The sequence below is a fragment of the Lepidochelys olivacea genome (genome assembly GCF_965140295.1).
Source record: "Lepidochelys olivacea isolate rLepOli2 genome assembly, contig: Scaffold_29, whole genome shotgun sequence".
Taxonomy (NCBI): domain Eukaryota; kingdom Metazoa; phylum Chordata; order Testudines; family Cheloniidae; genus Lepidochelys; species Lepidochelys olivacea.
Window position 1 is genome coordinate 491,251 of NW_028181947.1, and position 11,495 is coordinate 502,745.

Sequence of the window (11,495 nt, forward strand, 5' to 3'; positions counted from 1 at the left end):
CTGTCAAAGTTAAGTCTCTGCCGAAGGGTTTGGTAGCCAGAAATATTTGAGCCATTGAGGCTCCTCATTTAGGGGCGGGAGTCCTCTAAACTCTCCCCATTGTGAATGGGCACGTGAGGGGTGGGCGGGAGCTCGTTGCACGGAGGGAGCGTGCGTTTCCCCTGAGGGAAGGTCGATCGCTGGCAGAGTGACCTGTCCGTAACTAGAGATGCTCCGTTCTCAGTTCTTCTTCTTCTCTCGTACGCAGCACTAGTTTTGCATCACAGGTCACCGCTTCCAACTTGTGTTCTCTTCTACGTGGTGGTGGTTTTCCGAGGAGGATGTGAGCATCCTAGTTAGCAATGGGCCCCCGTTTTGGTGGGACACGGGGAGGGCCACCGATATGTGGATGAGCGTGTTTGGGGTGGGTGGGTGCTTCTCTCGGGGGGCGGGGGTGGGTAATGTTTAGTAGGTATTCCTTCTCTTTAGGAAGCAGTATGTAAGTGAGGTCATCTTTTGTATCGTGTATCTGGGAGCTTTGCGAGTAGGTTTTCGGTCAAGCTTTGTTTGTATTTGCAGATGCTTCCACATCCAGTACCATGTCATGTTAGCATATGGGAGCGAAGGTCCGTGTACAAAGGACAAGAAGATCTTGAGAGCAGGAGCGGCTGTCAAAGTTAAGTCTCTGCCGAAGGGTTTGGTAGCCAGAAGTATTTGAGCCATTGAGGCTCCTCATTTAGGGGCGGGAGTCCTCTAAACTGTCCCCATTCTGAATGGGCACGTGAGGGGTGGGCGGGAGCTCGTTGCACGGAGGGAGCGTGCGTTTCCCCCGAGGGAAGGTCGATCGCTGGCAGAGTGACCTGTCCGTAACTAGAGATGCTCCGTTCTGAGTTCTTCTTCTTCTCTCGTACGCAGCACTGGGTTTGCATCACAGGTCACCGCTTCCACCTTGCGTTTTCCTCTACACGGTGGTGGTTTTCCGAGGAGGATGCGAGCATCCTAGTTAGCGATGGGCCCCTGTGGTGTAGGGAAAGGGGGAGAGCCACCACTATGTAGAAGCGTAGCCATTTTCCATGTGGATGAGAGTGTTCTATGTGGGGGGTGTAATGTGTAGTAGCTGTCCCTCTCAAGGAATCGGTATGTAGGTGAGGTCATCTTTCATATTGTGGTGTCGGGAGCTTTGTGAGTAGAGTTTATAACTGAGGTTTGCAGTCAAGCTTTGTTTTTACTTTCAAATGCGTCCAGATCCAGTACCGAGTAGTCTCATTCCGTGGAGGGTCGTGATTACTTCTCTTTGACCGTCACGACATCGCTGTACGGTTGTCAACGTACGGGAGGAAAGGCCCACGTACAAAGGACAAGAAGATCTTGAGAGCGGCAGCAGCTGTCAAAGTTAAGTCTCTGCCGAAGGGTTTGGTAGCCAGAAGTATTTGAGCCATTGAGGCTCCTCATTTAGGGGCGGGAGTCCTCTAAACTGTCCCCATTCTGAATGGGCACGTGAGGGGTGGGCGGGAGCTCGTTGCACGGAGGGAGCGTGCGTTTCCCCCGAGGGAAGGTCGATCGCTGGCAGAGTGACCTGTCCGTAACTAGAGATGCTCCGTTCTGAGTTCTTCTTCTTCTCTCGTACGCAGCACTGGGTTTGCATCACAGGTCACCGCTTCCACCTTGCGTTTTCCTCTACACGGTGGTGGTTTTCCGAGGAGGATGCGAGCATCCTAGTTAGCGATGGGCCCCTGTGGTGTAGGGAAAGGGGGAGAGCCACCACTATGTAGAAGCGTAGCCATTTTCCATGTGGATGAGAGTGTTCTATGTGGGGGGTGTAATGTGTAGTAGCTGTCCCTCTCAAGGAATCGGTATGTAGGTGAGGTCATCTTTCATATTGTGGTGTCGGGAGCTTTGTGAGTAGAGTTTATAACTGAGGTTTGCAGTCAAGCTTTGTTTTTACTTTCAAATGCGTCCAGATCCAGTACCGAGTAGTCTCATTCCGTGGAGGGTCGTGATTACTTCTCTTTGACCGTCACGACATCGCTGTACGGTTGTCAACGTACGGGAGGAAAGGCCCACGTACAAAGGACAAGAAGATCTTGAGAGCGGCAGCGGCTGTCAAAGTTAAGTCTCTGCCGAAGGGTTTGGTAGCCAGAAATATTTGAGCCATTGAGGCTCCTCATTTAGGGGCGGGAGTCCTCTAAACTCTCCCCATTGTGAATGGGCACGTGAGGGGTGGGCGGGAGCTCGTTGCACGGAGGGAGCGTGCGTTTCCCCTGAGGGAAGGTCGATCGCTGGCAGAGTGACCTGTCCGTAACTAGAGATGCTCCGTTCTCAGTTCTTCTTCTTCTCTCGTACGCAGCACTAGTTTTGCATCACAGGTCACCGCTTCCAACTTGTGTTCTCTTCTACGTGGTGGTGGTTTTCCGAGGAGGATGTGAGCATCCTAGTTAGCAATGGGCCCCCGTTTTGGTGGGACACGGGGAGGGCCACCGATATGTGGATGAGCGTGTTTGGGGTGGGTGGGTGCTTCTCTCGGGGGGCGGGGGTGGGTAATGTTTAGTAGGTATTCCTTCTCTTTAGGAAGCAGTATGTAAGTGAGGTCATCTTTTGTATCGTGTATCTGGGAGCTTTGCGAGTAGGTTTTCGGTCAAGCTTTGTTTGTATTTGCAGATGCTTCCACATCCAGTACCATGTCATGTTAGCATATGGGAGCGAAGGTCCGTGTACAAAGGACAAGAAGATCTTGAGAGCAGGAGCGGCTGTCAAAGTTAAGTCTCTGCCGAAGGGTTTGGTAGCCAGAAGTATTTGAGCCATTGAGGCTCCTCATTTAGGGGCGGGAGTCCTCTAAACTGTCCCCATTCTGAATGGGCACGTGAGGGGTGGGCGGGAGCTCGTTGCACGGAGGGAGCGTGCGTTTCCCCCGAGGGAAGGTCGATCGCTGGCAGAGTGACCTGTCCGTAACTAGAGATGCTCCGTTCTGAGTTCTTCTTCTTCTCTCGTACGCAGCACTGGGTTTGCATCACAGGTCACCGCTTCCACCTTGCGTTTTCCTCTACACGGTGGTGGTTTTCCGAGGAGGATGCGAGCATCCTAGTTAGCGATGGGCCCCTGTGGTGTAGGGAAAGGGGGAGAGCCACCACTATGTAGAAGCGTAGCCATTTTCCATGTGGATGAGAGTGTTCTATGTGGGGGGTGTAATGTGTAGTAGCTGTCCCTCTCAAGGAATCGGTATGTAGGTGAGGTCATCTTTCATATTGTGGTGTCGGGAGCTTTGTGAGTAGAGTTTATAACTGAGGTTTGCAGTCAAGCTTTGTTTTTACTTTCAAATGCGTCCAGATCCAGTACCGAGTAGTCTCATTCCGTGGAGGGTCGTGATTACTTCTCTTTGACCGTCACGACATCGCTGTACGGTTGTCAACGTACGGGAGGAAAGGCCCACGTACAAAGGACAAGAAGATCTTGAGAGCGACAGCGGCTGTCAAAGTTAAGTCTCTGCCGAAGGGTTCGATAGCCAGAAGTATTTGTGCCATTGAAGCTTCTCGTTTAGGGGCAGGAGTCCTCTAAACCCTGCCCATTCTTAATGGGCGCGTGAGGGGTGGGCAGGAGATCGTTGTACGGAGGGAGCGTGCGTTTCCCCCGATGGAAGGTCGATCGCTGGCAGAGTGACCTGTCCGTAACTAGAGATGCTCCGTTCTCAGTTCTTCTTCTCTTGTACGCAGCACTGGGTTTGCATCACAGGTCACCGCTTCCACCTTGGGTTCTCCTCTATGCGGTGGTGGTTTTCTGAGGAGGATGTGAGCATCCTAGTTAGCGATGGGTCACAATGTGGTGGGACATGTGGAGGGCCACCAGTATGTGGATGAGACTGTTTAGGGTGGGTGGGTGCTTCTCTGAGGGGGCTGTAATGTTTAGTAGGTGTTCCTTCTCTTAAGGAAGCAGTATGCAGGTGAAGTCATGTTTCATGTTGTGTAGTTGGGTGCTTTGTGAGTCTGTTCGCAGTCCAGTTTTGTTCGTCTTTGCAGATGTGTCCAGATCCGGCACCGTATCGTTCCGTGGAGGGTCGTGACTACTTCTCTGTGACCGTATCATGACATTGCCATACGGCTGTCAACTTATGGGAGCGAAGGCCTGTGTACAAAGGACAAGAAGATATTGAGAGCGGGAGCAGCTGTCAAAGTTAAGTCTCTGCCGAAGGGTTTGATAGTCAGAAGTATTTGTGCCATTAAGGCTTCTTGTTTAGGGACAGAAGTCCTGTAAACTCTGCTAGTTCTTAACCGGCGTGGGAGGGAGCTCATTGTATGGAGGGAGCGTGCGTTCTCCTTGGAGGAAGGTCGAGTGCTGGTAGAGTGACCTGTCTGTAACTAGAGATGCTCCATTCTCTGTTCTTCTCTGTTACGCAGCACTGGGTTTGCATCACTGGTCACCACTACCTTGTTTGTCTGTCCTCTACTGGGTGTTGGTTTCCTCAGGAGGATGTGAGCATTGTAGTTAGCGATGGGCCCCAGTCAGGGTGGGAAAAGGCTGTGAGTATTGTGTAATTTTTCAGAATGTTGCGTCTTCATTTTAACTATATAGAAGTAGTTGGTTGCTCCTTCATTGTGGGTATGAATGCGTCAGGGCTCTTTCGGCGTGTTGAATAGGTCAGTTTAGCAAAGGGAATGTAGTATTGCGCCGTTGTGGATTTAGCAATAATGTGGCATTTATCGTTTGCGTGCCACAGGGGGATAGGAGTCCAGAACCGAGGGAATTGGCTGGGGCAAGCGCGGCCCGTTTGGTGTACGTGGTGCCAGTGGGAGCAGAGGAGCCGGTTGCATCCATGAGGTAAGTGTTAAGTTAGAGCTTTTGGTGCACTTCTCTCAATGGGAGTGTGGTCTTTGCTGTGTTAGGTGAGGTGGGCTTATTATGCACGGGTTCTCCACCAGTTTTGTACGTGTGAGACAACAGATGGAGAAGACAACATTTGGGTTAAGGTGTCGCTTCTTATGTAGAAGAAGGTTGGATTTAGGTGGACGGTTAGTGAGCGTGTTGTCACGTGTGCCCTAAAACGTTGAGTATAGTTTTTCCTCGAACATATTGTGGATGTGTGGTGCAGGTGTGGAGATGCGTTTGATATCTTTTGGGGCAGGGGTAGCAGTGGGGAGGGGAGCGTGGAAAATATGTAGGGGGACTGAGAGTTGCAATACTAGGGAGGGGTGAGGGATCTCATGACCTGTGATTCCAGGGTTTGTTACCGTAGATAGTTTCTTGCAGAAATAGGGTGGGATGTGTTGCATCATCCTTGGGTTTGACGGTCAGTACTCATTTATTTTGCGTTTGCAGGTACTTAAGAGGCTTCAGGAGGTGCGGTTTGGAAAAGAATGTCTGGCAAGGTGTGTGTGAGTACTCTTACGGTCCTTCGTGGGGATGACAGCGGTGGAGGGAAAATAGAGAGCCGACCTCACGTGCTTCCAAGCTGTGTCTTGTCACATATCACTGGCGCGCGCTGCTTTTTGTCACGTACGTAGCTAATTTTGGTATTGGTTGGGCAGCGGTTCGGTGGGAGGAGAGGGAGCGGAGCGTCACCCGATCGGCCATAACTTGTAGCAATGGTTACCACTGGGTGGGGACGAACGAAGGGTCACAGGAAGGCGCTGTGAGGTTTTCTCAGTGCGTGTGTCTGAATCGCAGATGTTAGCGCTGGATACTTTATAGGCATTGGTGTGTTTTCAGTGTCTAAGGATAATGAGCCGATGATGAAAATGTGTGATGAAATGAAGAGGAGATGACGCGGGTGCATCCGGGGACACGGAAACGTGACAGTCCCGTGCGGAGGTAGAGGAAATCATTGTTCAGTTGAGGTAAGTATTGACTAAATTGTGAATATGGAGAAACATTTCCTATATTTGCACGCGGCGGGGTTCTGAGCAAAGAGATCGTCAAGCTGTGTTTTGAGTTTAATATCGGAAGGAGATATCGGGATTCGGGTAGGGAGCATAGTAGCGTCAGTGAAGTATGATCGATTTCCAGTGTGCAGGTTTTCCGTCAGTCAAGGTGCTCGGTCCTCAACTCTTGTCATAAATATTGGGGTGCGAAGTCCTGGTGATGGTAATGTATTCTCTTCCTCTACTCACCAGTGGTGTGTTCCAAAGATGGTTCAAGATACTCTTTATGCTGTCGGTCGGTGTGCAAGCGTCGTCAAGTGCAAGCGTTGTAAAGTCTTTTGTCATTGTAGGTTCTGTGCGAAGATGGGGTCCGATTTGGCAAAGAACCAGTGAAGTTGAAGTATGACCGTGGGGGACACGAAGTACTCATTTCTCAAAATGGAAGCGGATTCGATGTCAGGTTTGCAAGTTAAGTATGGTTATCGATTGTGGTATTTTTGTTGGTCTATTCTATGTCGAAGATGGGAAATGTGTTTCACTGGGTGCACGTCAATGGGAATTTCATGTGCTTTTGTTGTGTGTGTGTTTTAGAAAATGAGATGTTTCGCACGTTCAACAGCTGTAAAACGAATGCTAATCTGTTTTTCATCCTTATAGGAAGCTATTTCCGTCCGTGCTGTCCGAAGATATCGGTGTTACCGGAGAATAGTTTGGCGTGCTTCGTTTGGAAGAATCGGGGTTTGAACGTATATTTTTTGGGTTGCAATGTGAAGTGTCCTCTGTTCGATGGCTGGAATGTAGTAGAGCAGCAGGGCTGGTGTCATTGGTGGTTCTGCTAGATACCAGAACGCAGTATCACAAAATGGCATTATTGTCATTTGCGCAATCTCAACCGCAGAGATCGGGTTCATTTGTTCGGTCAGTCGTGTGAAGTAGTTCCTGTAATTACTTGCACAAAATGTAACTTTCTTTTGAAAGGAGTAGTTAGTTTGCCACTTGAAATGTTCCAGCCATCGAAGTCTCAAGAGAACACTGTAAGGGGTCGTATCATTGTTTTGGGCATGCTGAAGTGTTTGTCACTTGTTTCCATATTGTTGCACATGCTGTATTTGTAGAGCTGTAATGTATAGCGTGGGTTGCGGTCAGATGACTCATTTAGTCATCCATGTGGTAGCGTGCTAATTACTGCAGTGATTTAGAAACCATGGTGCAGTGCAGTCAAACAGCTAGAAGGCTGATGTCATTTCCAATTTGTCAGCCTCTTGGCTGTTTTGCTGCACTGCACCATGGTTGGGACTGTCCCGGACAGTCTTCGACTTAACTTTGTGCATGCGGAGGTGCTGTGGAGGGAGCATTCTGGCCAGTTGCTAGGTGAGGTATAGTTGAGCCCCATACCCACCCGTCACAATGCTTGCAAGGTTTTGTACAGGTGATGTTTTGAAGTATAGGTATGAAATAGATCACCGAAAGCAATGTTTACATTTCATTTCCATAGAGTATAGGAATGTACAGAATGTCTGCAAAAGAAAACATTGTCATTGAACATGTATGCAGTGTCCAAAAGTTGGAAGCTGTTCCTGTACCGGATGCCAGGTAGAGCCAATAAAAACACTGTGCTGCTGAACAATGAATCTGTCCTCCTGCGGTTTGGTCTGTTGTATGAGCCAAAAAGAGCTCTGACCCAAGTTGAGCAATGTGTCTCCAAATCAGGGGTACCCTGCCTTTGGATGGGAGGATGTGCTGACATGGGTTCGGGGTTCGGGGTTCGGGGTTCGGGGTTCGGGTTCGGGGTTCGGGGTTCGGGTTCGGGGTTCGGGGTTCGGGGTTCGGGGTTAGGGTTAGGGGTTAGGGTTAGGGGTTAGGGTTAGGGGTTAGGGGTTAGGGGTTAGGGGTTAGGGTTAGGGTTAGGGTTAGGGGTTAGGGGTTAGGGGTTAGGGTTAGGGTTAGGGTTAGGGGTTAGGGGTTAGGGGTTAGGGGTTAGGGGTTAGGGTTAGGGTTAGGGTTAGGGTTAGGGTTAGGGTTAGGGTTAGGGTTAGGGTTAGGGTTAGGGTTAGGGTTAGGGTTAGGGTTAGGGTTAGGGTTAGGGTTAGGGTTAGGGTTAGGGTTAGGGTTAGGGTTAGGGTTAGGGTTAGGGTTAGGGTTAGGGTTAGGGTTAGGGTTAGGGTTAGGGTTAGGGTTAGGGTTAGGGTTAGGGTTAGGGTTAGGGTTAGGGTTAGGGTTAGGGTTAGGGTTAGGGTTAGGGTTAGGGTTAGGGTTAGGGTTAGGGTTAGGGTTAGGGTTAGGGTTAGGGTTAGGGTTAGGGTTAGGGTTAGGGTTAGGGTTAGGGTTAGGGTTAGGGTTAGGGTTAGGGTTAGGGTTAGGGTTAGGGTTAGGGTTAGGGTTAGGGTTAGGGTTAGGGTTAGGGTTAGGGTTAGGGTTAGGGTTAGGGTTAGGGTTAGGGTTAGGGTTAGGGTTAGGGTTAGGGTTAGGGTTAGGGTTAGGGTTAGGGTTAGGGTTAGGGTTAGGGTTAGGGTTAGGGTTAGGGTTAGGGTTAGGGTTAGGGTTAGGGTTAGGGTTAGGGTTAGGGTTAGGGTTAGGGTTAGGGTTAGGGTTAGGGTTAGGGTTAGGGTTAGGGTTAGGGTTAGGGTTAGGGTTAGGGTTAGGGTTAGGGTTAGGGTTAGGGTTAGGGTTAGGGTTAGGGTTAGGGTTAGGGTTAGGGTTAGGGTTAGGGTTAGGGTTAGGGTTAGGGTTAGGGTTAGGGTTAGGGTTAGGGTTAGGGTTAGGGTTAGGGTTAGGGTTAGGGTTAGGGTTAGGGTTAGGGTTAGGGTTAGGGTTAGGGTTAGGGTTAGGGTTAGGGTTAGGGTTAGGGTTAGGGTTAGGGTTAGGGTTAGGGTTAGGGTTAGGGTTAGGGTTAGGGTTAGGGTTAGGGTTAGGGTTAGGGTTAGGGTTAGGGTTAGGGTTAGGGTTAGGGTTAGGGTTAGGGTTAGGGTTAGGGTTAGGGTTAGGGTTAGGGTTAGGGTTAGGGTTAGGGTTAGGGTTAGGGTTAGGGTTAGGGTTAGGGTTAGGGTTAGGGTTAGGGTTAGGGTTAGGGTTAGGGTTAGGGTTAGGGTTAGGGTTAGGGTTAGGGTTAGGGTTAGGGTTAGGGTTAGGGTTAGGGTTAGGGTTAGGGTTAGGGTTAGGGTTAGGGTTAGGGTTAGGGTTAGGGTTAGGGTTAGGGTTAGGGTTAGGGTTAGGGTTAGGGTTAGGGTTAGGGTTAGGGTTAGGGTTAGGGTTAGGGTTAGGGTTAGGGTTAGGGTTAGGGTTAGGGTTAGGGTTAGGGTTAGGGTTAGGGTTAGGGTTAGGGTTAGGGTTAGGGTTAGGGTTAGGGTTAGGGTTAGGGTTAGGGTTAGGGTTAGGGTTAGGGTTAGGGTTAGGGTTAGGGTTAGGGTTAGGGTTAGGGTTAGGGTTAGGGTTAGGGTTAGGGTTAGGGTTAGGGTTAGGGTTAGGGTTAGGGTTAGGGTTAGGGTTAGGGTTAGGGTTAGGGTTAGGGTTAGGGTTAGGGTTAGGGTTAGGGTTAGGGTTAGGGTTAGGGTTAGGGTTAGGGTTAGGGTTAGGGTTAGGGTTAGGGTTAGGGTTAGGGTTAGGGTTAGGGTTAGGGTTAGGGTTAGGGTTAGGGTTAGGGTTAGGGTTAGGGTTAGGGTTAGGGTTAGGGTTAGGGTTAGGGTTAGGGTTAGGGTTAGGGTTAGGGTTAGGGTTAGGGTTAGGGTTAGGGTTAGGGTTAGGGTTAGGGTTAGGGTTAGGGTTAGGGTTAGGGTTAGGGTTAGGGTTAGGGTTAGGGTTAGGGTTAGGGTTAGGGTTAGGGTTAGGGTTAGGGTTAGGGTTAGGGTTAGGGTTAGGGTTAGGGTTAGGGTTAGGGTTAGGGTTAGGGTTAGGGTTAGGGTTAGGGTTAGGGTTAGGGTTAGGGTTAGGGTTAGGGTTAGGGTTAGGGTTAGGGTTAGGGTTAGGGTTAGGGTTAGGGTTAGGGTTAGGGTTAGGGTTAGGGTTAGGGTTAGGGTTAGGGTTAGGGTTAGGGTTAGGGTTAGGGTTAGGGTTAGGGTTAGGGTTAGGGTTAGGGTTAGGGTTAGGGTTAGGGTTAGGGTTAGGGTTAGGGTTAGGGTTAGGGTTAGGGTTAGGGTTAGGGTTAGGGTTAGGGTTAGGGTTAGGGTTAGGGTTAGGGTTAGGGTTAGGGTTAGGGTTAGGGTTAGGGTTAGGGTTAGGGTTAGGGTTAGGGTTAGGGTTAGGGTTAGGGTTAGGGTTAGGGTTAGGGTTAGGGTTAGGGTTAGGGTTAGGGTTAGGGTTAGGGTTAGGGTTAGGGTTAGGGTTAGGGTTAGGGTTAGGGTTAGGGTTAGGGTTAGGGTTAGGGTTAGGGTTAGGGTTAGGGTTAGGGTTAGGGTTAGGGTTAGGGTTAGGGTTAGGGTTAGGGTTAGGGTTAGGGTTAGGGTTAGGGTTAGGGTTAGGGTTAGGGTTAGGGTTAGGGTTAGGGTTAGGGTTAGGGTTAGGGTTAGGGTTAGGGTTAGGGTTAGGGTTAGGGTTAGGGTTAGGGTTAGGGTTAGGGTTAGGGTTAGGGTTAGGGTTAGGGTTAGGGTTAGGGTTAGGGTTAGGGTTAGGGTTAGGGTTAGGGTTAGGGTTAGGGTTAGGGTTAGGGTTAGGGTTAGGGTTAGGGTTAGGGTTAGGGTTAGGGTTAGGGTTAGGGTTAGGGTTAGGGTTAGGGTTAGGGTTAGGGTTAGGGTTAGGGTTAGGGTTAGGGTTAGGGTTAGGGTTAGGGTTAGGGTTAGGGTTAGGGTTAGGGTTAGGGTTAGGGTTAGGGTTAGGGTTAGGGTTAGGGTTAGGGTTAGGGTTAGGGTTAGGGTTAGGGTTAGGGTTAGGGTTAGGGTTAGGGTTAGGGTTAGGGTTAGGGTTAGGGTTAGGGTTAGGGTTAGGGTTAGGGTTAGGGTTAGGGTTAGGGTTAGGGTTAGGGTTAGGGTTAGGGTTAGGGTTAGGGTTAGGGTTAGGGTTAGGGTTAGGGTTAGGGTTAGGGTTAGGGTTAGGGTTAGGGTTAGGGTTAGGGTTAGGGTTAGGGTTAGGGTTAGGGTTAGGGTTAGGGTTAGGGTTAGGGTTAGGGTTAGGGTTAGGGTTAGGGTTAGGGTTAGGGTTAGGGTTAGGGTTAGGGTTAGGGTTAGGGTTAGGGTTAGGGTTAGGGTTAGGGTTAGGGTTAGGGTTAGGGTTAGGGTTAGGGTTAGGGTTAGGGTTAGGGTTAGGGTTAGGGTTAGGGTTAGGGTTAGGGTTAGGGTTAGGGTTAGGGTTAGGGTTAGGGTTAGGGTTAGGGTTAGGGTTAGGGTTAGGGTTAGGGTTAGGGTTAGGGTTAGGGTTAGGGTTAGGGTTAGGGTTAGGGTTAGGGTTAGGGTTAGGGTTAGGGTTAGGGTTAGGGTTAGGGTTAGGGTTAGGGTTAGGGTTAGGGTTAGGGTTAGGGTTAGGGTTAGGGTTAGGGTTAGGGTTAGGGTTAGGGTTAGGGTTAGGGTTAGGGTTAGGGTTAGGGTTAGGGTTAGGGTTAGGGTTAGGGTTAGGGTTAGGGTTAGGGTTAGGGTTAGGGTTAGGGTTAGGGTTAGGGTTAGGGTTAGGGTTAGGGTTAGGGTTAGGGTTAGGGTTAGGGTTAGGGTTAGGGTTAGGGTTAGGGTTAGGGTTAGGGTTAGG

General features: G+C 50.0%; 1 long non-coding RNA gene across 1 annotated transcript; it reads left to right on the forward strand.

Moving 5' to 3' along the window:
* Window positions 1–4,254: 4,254 nt before the first annotated feature.
* Window positions 4,255–6,291, forward strand: LOC311514196. Its single transcript, XR_014709843.1, has 4 exons — window positions 4,255–4,788; window positions 5,287–5,336; window positions 5,677–5,804; window positions 6,179–6,291. It is a non-coding gene; the product is annotated as an uncharacterized lncRNA (long non-coding RNA).
* The last annotated feature ends 5,204 nt before the right edge of the window (window positions 6,292–11,495 follow it).